The 7,380-nt window shown below is 40.0% G+C and overlaps 1 non-coding gene across 1 annotated transcript; it reads right to left on the bottom strand.

Moving 5' to 3' along the window:
- Positions 1-2,678: 2,678 nt before the first annotated feature.
- LOC141618181 (small nucleolar RNA R71) lies at positions 2,679-2,785 on the bottom strand. The gene has a single exon (XR_012531325.1). It is a non-coding gene; the product is annotated as a small nucleolar RNA R71 (small nucleolar RNA).
- Positions 2,786-7,380: the final 4,595 nt, after the last annotated feature.

Below are 7,380 nucleotides of genomic sequence, written 5' to 3'. Positions count from 1 at the left end.
CTAAGCTATGTTGCCAGGGCCTTAAAGTGCATGGGTCAGGAGAGTATATTACTTTGGTGACTCGAAGAATCAATTTGATATAACTCCCTCTTATCATATACCAAAGAGGCATAACTAATTTTGTAAAAATTTCCTTGTCGTGTGAGCGCACTAGAAAGTGGACCCTAAGGATGGATATGGGTTCATCCCGTCCTAGGTAGCAAAGTATCTGAAGACTCCGTGTCTGGGTGATGTGACCATTATTTGAGCATATTTAGTCCACGAATTAGCCTTGTTCCCATGCTTTTTAGTGCATATTTAGGTCATTTACTATCTTTAGTCCTTTGTTTTGCATATTCTTTGAGGTTTTGTTCCCTTGGTAGGAAAGGAGTGCAAACCTTGCATTTTCATGGCAAAATAGAAGCTAAATTGATTGAATTCAATGACCAAGCTTCAAAGAGAAGACAAGACTAGAAGGCCTTTGTACATATTATAGTAGATGGGCAATGATGACAAAATATCCTTGCATCTCCGACAAGATCCCCGAGGATTGTAGGAAGAAGGAGGAAGAAAAGAAGAAAACTGACCCAGAATCCGAGCGGCTTGACCCTCGGGACGCTCGTCCAAGATGGCCAGAATCCGAGCGTCCGTCCAAGGAATCCGCTCGTCCAGCAGCAAGGCAATCCGCTCGTCCCGATGCCTTGGATGCTCGGATTGTGTTACAACAACTTCCGTTTTCTTCTTGTTCCATGAAGGATGCGCATATTTCGGAAAGACCGGCAAAAAGGAGACCGACATCTCTTTTGAGAGGAGCGATTCCTCAAGGACTTAATCGTCATTTAAGCCCTTAGTAAACCCTAATTTTTGTACTAATCCCCACTATAAATACCCCATTAGTCTAAATAGATAATCATTTTCTTCTTATCTATCTCTATTGTAGTTTATATCATTCTAATCTCTTCTTAATCTTGTAATCAACTTCTAATCAAGTCTTAATACAAATCTCATTTCCTTAATCTCTCTTTTGTTCATCTTTTATTTTGGGTAATTGAAGATTATTTGGGTTATTATTGGGAGATTGACAACCTTCAAATCATTCATCAAGTACTTCTATTATTCTTTGCTTTATTATTGGAATCATTAGTAGGTATAATTCTCTTAATCCCTTTTTAATTACTGTTAATCATCTTCATTTGTTCATCATGTTTTGCTTTGTTGGTATGATTGACAACCTTGCTAGCATGTTTACCATGATGATGAGTGAGTAGTTTCTTTAACTAGGGTTAATGGGTAATTAGGGGAAACTGACATGGGGGATGATTCATGCTTAATTTAATATGTTTTCATAATTTATTTGCTTGCTTGTTGTGATCTCAACTTATGCACATATTATGTTTGATGAAATGCGAGCCTATGAATCCTTGCATTTTTTACCCATCACTTACCTTTTCAATGAGACTTGTAAGACATAAACCAACTCGAGTCTCATTAGACCATGCATATAGTTGAGTAGGGTGGATTAAGTCGACTTGTAGATGTTGTACAATCGAATAAATTCGGCTCCGAAACCCAAACCTTCCTACGATTGTAAGATATAAACCAACTCGATCCATCACAACAATAATTGTTTGCTTATAATTTGAGAATATGTTTGTATGATCAATTCCCATGAATCCCCTATGAACTCATGATACGCTAGTGCCTTTTATCCATTGTTGACATCCCTTTTTAATCATCTTGCTTGTTTACTTTTATTGTTATTTAGTTTAGTGATCTTCTACTTCAAACCCCAAATTGTGACACCCCTAGACACCGCTACTTGCAATCGAAAATCTTACTTCAATACCCGTCCTTTGGGATCCGACCTTTACTTACCTCTTTACTAATAGTAGAGTTGTTTGTGGAGATATAAGTATTGTTTTGGTCTAGGTGCTCCTAAAGACAAGTAACCGAAAATTAAGCTCCAAGTGAGTCCGACCAAAAATGGCGCCGTTGCTGGGGACGGTGTTAACTTGATTTAGATTTTCTTAGATTGTTATTAGTTGTGTCTTTCTTTGTCTTGGGGAAGTAAAACTCCTCAAGGTTTGTTATAATTATTTTCGAGTTGTTTGATATTTTGCATGTCTAGAAGATCACAAGGTAAGTTGTTACCCTTTGATCACGAAATTGAAAGGACTTTGACAAACAATAGAAGACTTGCTAGAGGTACTTTGAGAGGTATTGGTGAGGTTATAGATATTCAACCAAACACTATTGAGTTATTCAACCCTTTTGCAAGAGAAGGTGAGGAGAACCCAACACAAAATCCAACACAAAATCAACCCACAATGCCTAAATTTTCATCACATTCCGTACCGACCGAGGAGAACCTACCCAATGGGACTCCCACACCACAACACTTAACCGGAAACTTCATTGCCAAATCCGCATTTATCCAATTAGTCGAAAGAAGCCAATTTGGGGGGATGCCTAGTGAAGACCCTTATTCTCACATGGAGACTTTTTGTGACTATTGTGATGCGATTTCACAAACCGGTGTAACTCAAGACCAAATTCGATGGGTCTTATTTTCTTTTTCTCTAATCGGCACCGCAAAACAATGGTTGAAGAGCCTTGATTAGGCTACTCTTGGAATTGACTCTTGGAAGAAGTTGGCTCTAGCTTTCTACAAAAAATTCTACCCTCCGGAAAAGACTAACATGCTAAGAGCTCAAATTACGGGTTTTAAGCAAAGGGATGAAGAATATTTGTATGAAGCTTGGGAGCGGCTCAAAGGAATTTGTCGCTCATGTCCTCATCATGGACTTAGCGAGTGGTTCTTGGTACAACAATTTTGGAACGGTCTTTATGAAGACTCAAGAAACATTCTCAACATGGGATCGAATGGTATGTTCACCGAAGTTGACGATAATCAAACTTGGAACAAGATTGAGGAAATGGCGGTCCATAACTCACAATATAGTAGACCTCGCAAGGCTACTAGAGGGGGAAAGCATGAAGTGGACTCTATTACTCAATTGGGTGCTCAACTTAGTGCTCACATTGATACCATCATCTTGAAGTTTGAGAAAGCTATGGCTAGACTTGAAGAAGCCTCAAAATCACCAAAGCATCATGTCAATGCCATGACGGCATCTTCATCAATCCCAAATGGGATATGTGAGAATTGTGGAACTTTGGGACATGACCAAAGTGAATGTAGGGGGAACAAATGAACAAGTGAATGCTTTTCAAGCATACAATAGTGGTACCCCTTATTCTAATTATTACAATGAAAACACCAAATTCCACCCAAATCTCTCATATAAGAGCCAAAATGTTCAAAATACTTCAACATACACCCCACCACCCATGAGAAACCAAAACCAAAGACCCTTTTTCAACCAAAACCAAGGTTACCAAAACCAAACTCCATACAATCAACAAAATGACCAAGGTTTTGATGTTCAAAAAGCGGTCCTCCAAATTCAAAAGAATCAACAAGAGTTTTTCACTCAAATGCAAAAGGATAGTCAAGCAAAGGAAATCACCATCAACAACATCCTAGCCCACACAAAAATGTTGGAAACTCAATTGACCCAGCTAGCATCTTCAAGCTCACAAAGGCAAAAGGGGCAATTACCACCTCAAAGTAATCCCCCAAGACATAAAACGGTTAGTGCCATTCACTTGAGGAGTGGTACGAGATATAAAGGACCAAAGAAGCAAGTTGAGGATGAAGTTGTGAAAGCTAGTGACAAAGAAGAAGTTGTGCAAAACTCCAAGGAAGGAGAACCAACAAAAGAAGAAGTTTCAATGAAAAGTCAAGAAAAGGCCAAGGAGAAGGAGCCATTGTGATTAGACTTCCTTTTCCAAGTCGTCAAGCTAAGCCCAAATTTGATGACCAACTTGGGAAATTCATGGAAATTGTCAAGAACTTGGAAGTCTCGATTACTTTTACGAAATTAATCAATCACGTGCCGGCCTATGCGAAGTACATGAAGGACATCGTTACGAAAAAGAAGTCAATCCGGAAGCTTGAAACTATCGCCTTCACTAAGGTGAGTAGTGCAATCCTTCAAGGGAGTTCACCTCCGAAACTTAAAGATCCGGGAAGCTTCTCAATACCGTGTACCATTGGCGATACCACGATTAACAAGGCCTTATGTGATCTAGGGGCTAGTGTAAGTGTTATGCCGTATTCGGTGAGTAAAAGGTTAGGGATGGGAGAGCTTAAATGTACCAACATCACACTCCAAATGGCCGATAGATCGACGAAGACACCGTTAGGGATATGGGAAGATTTTCCCGTAAGAGTTGGGAAATTTTTCATCCCAGTGGACTTTGTCATTGTTGACATGGAAGAAGACTCCAATATTCCGATCATTCTAGGTAGACCTTTCTTGCACACCGCGGGTGCGGTGATAGATGTGAAGCACAGAGAGCTTACTCTAGAAGTGGGAGACGAGAGCATAACTTTCAATCTTGATAAGACCATGAGAGCTCCCCGTTTGCATGAACCATGCTTTATGGTTGATCACTATAGCCGGAAGGATGAAAGGAAGAAGTCGGAATTTCAATGGAAGAATAAAGTTGATGATGCTCCATCAAAAGAGCAGGAGAATAGCAACAAAGAGAGCTTGAAAAGCTCATCCATGACAAGTGAAGAGGATGGCCTCATTGGCCAAAACAAGAAAGGAGGAGAGTTGTCTCTATCAACTCAAGAGATTTTTAATGATCAAGTAGACGAAGTTTGCGGTCTTTGGGACGATAAATTTGAAGGGATATTCAATCCCTATTTTGGCAACGCTATCGATCAAGACCATATGGAGAACCACAAGTGCAAAGATCTATTGAGGATCTTTATCATGATAATGAACAAGCTTTCGACTACTTCTTCAAGGTGTTAAGTAACATCAACAACACCTTGAACATGCCCCCATGACATCTCACTAAGGATGAGAGTTTGGTGGAGTCCTCTCCAAACCACCATTTATAAATATTCTAACTTCCTAACTTGCATTTTAATTTTTACACTGCATTTTTGTCATTTTTGGATTTTTGTGCCTTGATCAAGATATTCATCATTTTTTAGAGAAGTGAGGGAGGGACTAATGATTTTATTAATGTGTAGTGCTTTAACTTAGTGTGAGGATAACAATTTCTTAGGATATTCATACCTTTGTAGTGCCCCTACAATGAAGGACACGAGATTTGAAGAATAGAAATGAAGCGGGTTATACAGTGCACGGATGGACCTGAATCCGTGTTGTCCAAGAAGAATCCGAGCGGCTTAATGGGTAATCCGCTCGTCTTGCAGGAATCCGAGCGTCTAAGAAAGAATATGTCCGTCCTGTTGAGCTGCAAAAATCCAAAATTTGGTCTGTAACAGAATCCGAGCGTCCCACCTCAGAAGACGCTCGTTTGATTCTGGACGGCCGTCTTAAGGAGAATCCGCTCGTCTTTTTAATGCAACACTTTAAGAAAAGTTCCTGTAACAGAATCCGCTCGTCTTTAAGAAAAGATGCCCGTCCCACATTAGAGAATCCGCTCGTCTTCCCTGAAAGACGCTCGTCTTGTAGCGAGTTTTCCTGAAGCTTATTTATGCAGAATCCGAGCGTCTCGTGCCCCCAGCCGCTCGTCTTCCCTTGCTACTTTGAAAATTACGGGTATTTTAAACCCCCTTCCCTCATTCATTTCATTCTTTCAACATTCAAACACTACCCATAGACCCCAAAACCCTCATCCTCTCCATCACTAAAAACAAGATTTCCTCAACCAAATTCAACAAAATCAAATCAAAACTTCCTCACAACAAAAACTAATCACTCCTTTTACAAAATCAATTGATTCAAACACCAAAATATTCAACTTTTGAATCGATTTTTGAGATACAAAGCAATATCCTTTCATCTTGAATCTATTTTGGCATAGCTAAAAATTGGAGATTTCAATCTTTCTTTGGTGTAATCAACAATGGCAAGAACTAAAGGAGCAACAAAGGCACTCAAAGCAAAGACACTCTCAAAAAGGAAACAATTTCTTCAAGCAAAGAAAGCTTCAAAGGCTTTGGTAGTTTCTAATGCAAATTTGGAAATTCAACAACAAGATCTCCCTATGGAAGCAACAATAACTCCGGTTATCGCTCAATTATCCGACTATCCGGAGGTAATTTTCACTTCCGATTCTCATAGGGAGAAATTTGTTCATTTTGCTAAGAAGACCATTATGCCCACAAAATTTATTTGTGAAAATGCCTTGACAAAGTTGGGTGTTCTTGAGCAAACCAAAGCCTTCTTTGAGGCCATGGGATTGGGTAAATTGTTTACCATGAGAGAATTGACATACCCCTCCCTCACCTTGAAATTCATAAGTTCATTGAAAGTTACTTAGGTGGAGACTAGAGAATACATCGAGTTTCGTCTTGCAAATGTGAATAGACGCATCACCTTTGATGTTTTGAGTAAGATATTAGGCCTTAGTTATGCCCCGTACTATCATAAGATCCCCGAAAAGTATGACCCCGCTCCTCTTTGGGACGCAATTTCCGGAAAGAAATTTGTGAGCTTTCATGCTTGTCGTGCTATATTAGTCCACCATCCGGGCATTAGAGTGTGGCACAAGGTCATTAGAAATACTTTGATAGCCAGAAATGGAACTAATCATCTTACCAAGCTCGATTTTGTTCTTCTTGAGTCGGCCATGAACATAGGAAGGAAGTATACTAAGCCATATAATGCTCTAAGACTTTTGGTTGAAAGATGGCTTAATGTCAATTGTGTTAAAGAGGGCACCGCTTTTCTTGTGAATGGAGGAGTAGTTACCTTTTTGGCCAATCACTTTGACCCAAATTTCATCAAAGACAAAACTTATGTGGCGCTCAAAGGAGGTCAACTCATTGATATGGACGCCATGATTAACAAGTTTAAGTGGGTCAAGCATGATTCTCTTGACACCAACTATGGGTGGCTAACCATTGAAGCTAGATCCTTCACCTTGCCTTCAAAGATTTGCCGATTGAGTGTTCACCGAACAAACTACCTTCTTCCACTCTCCAAGGAAGCCGGGTATATCATTCATCAACAAAGAGGCGAGATTGAAGAGCCATCCTCCTCTATTATCACACCACCCTACCCATTCAAATATCAAGAGATCAAACCCAAGGTTGTTGAACTAGGAAATGATTACTTGACCCTACTCATGAGAGAAATGCACCAACAAGCCTATAATGATCGAGTGGATGCCTACAAGGCCCAATATCTGCCCCTCCTTCATTTAGCTAGGCAAGGACTACTTGATCCATCATGTCCTTTGCCTAGTTGGGCGGATAGGGAGGTTTTCTTTCCAAGCACATCTAGTGGTGAAAGACCGGGTGGAGAGGAGGATGTTGATGATGAAGTTGTCGATGATGAGGGTGGTGAT

The sequence above is a fragment of the Silene latifolia genome, chromosome 1 (assembly GCF_048544455.1).
Source record: "Silene latifolia isolate original U9 population chromosome 1, ASM4854445v1, whole genome shotgun sequence".
In the NCBI taxonomy this organism is placed as follows: domain Eukaryota; kingdom Viridiplantae; phylum Streptophyta; class Magnoliopsida; order Caryophyllales; family Caryophyllaceae; genus Silene; species Silene latifolia.
The sequence above is the reverse complement of the archived record's forward strand: the minus strand, read 5'-3'. Positions and strand labels throughout refer to the sequence as shown.